Source organism: Pan troglodytes, chromosome 16, assembly GCF_028858775.2.
Source record: "Pan troglodytes isolate AG18354 chromosome 16, NHGRI_mPanTro3-v2.0_pri, whole genome shotgun sequence".
In the NCBI taxonomy this organism is placed as follows: Eukaryota; Metazoa; Chordata; class Mammalia; order Primates; family Hominidae; genus Pan; species Pan troglodytes.
This window is the reverse complement of record NC_072414.2, coordinates 86,307,376-86,311,596: the sequence shown is the minus strand read 5'-3', so window position 1 is coordinate 86,311,596 and position 4,221 is coordinate 86,307,376.

Here is a 4,221-nt window from a genome sequence, read left to right as displayed (position 1 = left end):
TGAGTTTTATTGTTTTCCTTATAGAGATTTTTTACCTCTATGGCTACATTTATTAAAATGTAAAAGTTTTGTAGCTATTGTAAGCATAATTGTTTTCTTGATTTTTTTTTCAGCTAGTTCATTCTTGATGTGTAGAAATGCCACTGATTTCTGTATGATACTTTTGTATCCTGCCACTTTACCAAATTTATCAGCTGTAAGAGTTTTGTGTGTGTGTGTGTGTGAACTCTTCAGGTTTTTCCACATGTAAGATTATGTCTTCTGCAAGGAAGAACAATTTGACTTCCTCCTTTCCACTGTAGATCCCCTTTATTTATTTCTCTTGCCTAATTGCTCCGGCTAGAACTTCTGGTAATGTTGAATAAGAGAGGTGAGAGTGGAAATCCTTGTCTTGTTCCAGTTCTGTATGATCTTAACTTTGAGTTTGTCATATATGGCCTTCATTGTGCTGTGGTACATTCCTTTTATACTTAATGTGTTGAAAAGATTTTTAAACATGAAGGGATACTGAATTTTATCAAATGCTTTTTCTGCATCTGATGAGATGATTATATGGTTTTTGTCTGACATTCTATCGATGTAATCTATCATATTTATTGATTTATGTATGTTGAACTATCCTTACATCCCTGGCATAAATCTCACTTGATGATGGTGTATAATCATTTTGATATGTTGTTGGATTCAGTTTGATAATATTTTGCTGAGGATATTTGCAAGTATGTTCATTAGGAATATTGGTCTGTAGATTTTTGTTGTTGATAATGTTTTAGCCTTATCTGGCTTCAGTAAAAGTGTTATGCTAGCCTCGTGAATGAGTTTGGAAGAATTCCCTTTCCTTCAAATTTTAATTGGAATTAGCTCTTTTTTAAAATTTTGAGAGAATTCAATCATGACAACATCTAGTCCTGGGCTCTGCTTTGATGGGAGACTTTTGATTATTGATTCAATCTTGCCACTCGTTCTTGGTCTGTTCAGCTTTTATTTCTTCTTGGTTTAATCTTGGTAGTTTGTATGTAGCCAGAAATGTATCCATTTCTTCTAGATTTACCAGTTTGTTGGTATGACTGTGTTCATAATAGTCTCCAGTGATCCTCGTGTTCTTGTGGTATCAGTTGTGACAGCTCCTTTTTTGTTTCTGATTTTGTTTATTTGGATCTTCTCTCTTTTTTTCTTAGCCTGTTTAATTGTTGTTGTTGTTGTTGTTTTGCCTTTTCAAAAAGAAACCAATGATTCATTTTGTTGATTTTTTTTCTGAGTCACAGTTTTGCTTATCTCTGCTCTCATCTTTGTTTTCTTTCCTTCTACAAATTTGGGGTTTGGTTTGCTCTTGCTTTTCTAGTTTCTTGAGGTTCATCACTAGGTTCATTACTTGAAATCTTTCTATTTTTTAAGGTCTTTTTTTGGTAATGAATTTGCCTCTTAATACTGATTTTTCTGTGTCCCATAGGTTTGCTATATTGTGTTTATTTTAATTTGTTTCAAGAATCTTTTTGATTACCCCTTGATTTTCTTTCTTGACCCTCTGGTCATTTGGAGCATGTTGTCTAATTTCTGTATTTGTACAGCTTCAAATGTTCCTCTTTTCTTCACTTCTAGTTTTATTTCATTGTGGACAGAAAACATACTTGATATGATTTCAATATTTTTAAACTTTTGAGACTTACTTTGTGTCCTCATAAAATGGTGTACATGGTCAATCCTGGAGAACGTTTTATGTGCTGAAGAAAAAAAAATGGATAGTCTTCAGCTGTGAAGTGAAATGTTCTGTGTAGGTCTGTTAAGACCATTTCATTTGTGTTGCAGTATAAATTCCATGTTTTCTTCGTTAATTATCTGTCTAGATGATCTTTCTAATGCTGAGAATCAAGTATTGAAGTCCCTAACTATTACTGTTTTGGAGTCTAACTATCCCTTAAGAACTAATAACATGTGCTTTACATATCTGAGTGCTCCAGTGTTGGTTGTATACATATTTATAATTATGTCTTCTAGCAAACGTAATCCCTTTATTATTATGTAATGCCCTTCTTTGTCTCTTTTTGCTATTTTTAACTCAAAGTATATTTTATCTGATAAAAGTATAGCTACTCCTTCTCACTTTTGGTTTCCATTTGTGTTAAATATCTTTTTCCATTCCTTCACTTTTAGTCTATATGTGTTTTTACAGGTGAACTTAGTTTCTTATAGGCAGCATATAGTTGGGTCTTGGTTTTTTGTTTTGTTTTGTTTTGTTTTTTTCATTCATTCCGCCAGTGTCTATCTTTCAATTGTGGAATTGAATCTGTTTATAATGAAGGCTATGATTGATAAGTAAGGACTTATTCCTTCATTTTATTAATTGTTTTCTGGTTGTTTGTATATTCTTTATTCCCTTCTTCCTCTCTTATTGTTTATTTTTGCAGTTTGGTGGTTTTATCTAGTAATAAAGTTTCATTCCTTTCTTTTTCTCCTTTGTTTGTTTGATCTACTAGTTTTATAATTTTACATGTTTTCATGATGGTAGCTATCATCTTTCCCCTTTTGGATGCAGGACGTCAGGCCCATCTTGTGGTGATAAATTCCTTAGTTTTTGCTTATCTGGGGAATACTTCATTTCTCCTTCATTTCTAAGGGATAACTTTACTGAGTACAGTATTCTTGACATTTTTTAATTTTAGCACTTTGAACATATTTCATTCATCCCATTCTTTTCTGTTGAGAAATCTGTTGTTAGTCTAGTGGGAAATTTCCTTTCATGTGACTTGATGTTTTTCTCTTGCTGTTTTTAAAATTCTCCCTTTGTCTTTTTTTTTTTTTTTTTTGAGACAAACTCTTCTTGTGTAACTTTGGCTGGAGTACAATGGCATGATCACAGCTCATCACAGCCTCAAACTCCCGGGCTCAGTTAATCCTCCCACCTAAGCCTCCTGAGTAGCTGAAACTACAGGCACATGCCACCACACTCTTTTTTTTTTTTTTTTTTTTTTTTTTTGGAGATGGGGTTTCACTATGTTGCCCAGGCTGGTCTTGAACTCCTGGGCTCAAGCGATCCTCCCACCTTGTCCTCCCAAAGTGCTGGGATTACAGGCATGAGCCACTGTGCTCAGCCCTCCCTTTGTCTTTTACCTTTGACAGTCTCAATGTTATGTACCTCACAGATGACCTGTTTTATTGAATCTATTTGAGGATTTCTGAGCTTCCTGGATCTGGATGTTTATCTCTCTCCCCAGACTTGAATGTTTTCAGGTATTATTTCATTAAATATATTTTCTGTTTTTCCCTTCTATTCCCATTCTGGAATTCCCATAACACAATTTAAAAAAAAAATAGTGGTGTCCTATAAGTCCTGCAGTCTCTCCTCATTTTTTTTTATTCTTTTCCAGTCTGCCTAGGTTATTTCAAAAGAATTGTCTTGAAATTTTTTCTCCTGCTTGAAGTTCTCAATTATGTTTTGCATTTTATTCAATTCCTCATCTCTAAAATACCTTTTATTTTTAAATACATATAATATCTCTTTGATGTATTTCTCATTCAGATCATGAATTGTCTTTCTGATTTTATTGAATCATTTATCTGTATTCTTTTGTATCTTGTTGAGTTTCCTTAAGATGATTATTTTGAATTCATTTTCTGGCATTTTATATATTTTCTTTTGTTTGGAGTCTGTTACTGGAGGATTATTGTATTCCTTTGGAGGTGCGATGTTTTCTTGCTTTTTCATGTTTCTTGTGTCTCTATATTAATAGTCGCGCATCTGGTGAAACAGCTGTCTCTTCCAATTTTGTGGGGTAGGTTTTGTAGGGAAAGATTTATTTCTATAGTTGGATGGGGTGTGTTGGCTTTGGTCCTAGATGGACACAGTAGTGTAGTCGCCATAGTGTTTCTTCATAATGTAATACACATTAGCAGTGTTTGCAAGCTTCTCAGTGGACTGGGCCATGGGATTTTGTGGCAGTGATAGCACAGCCTTGCTGAAGATGAGCTTCCTAAACTGTTTCTCAGACTGAGAGCATGCCCATGGACATCCTGGGTTGGCCAGCTCAGGAACCGTCTCATTGGTGATGATACTGCCAAGCTATTACTCCAGCCAGGGGTGCAGGCTATAGCTGCTCAGTCAGCTCAGGGGTGAGTCTGCCAGGCTGTTTCTCTGGTGAAGGGTATAGGCTTATGGCCGTCTGGCTGGCTTGAGACTGATACCACCAGTGTTGGGCCCACTGGGAAATTTATCTGGCTAGCAGT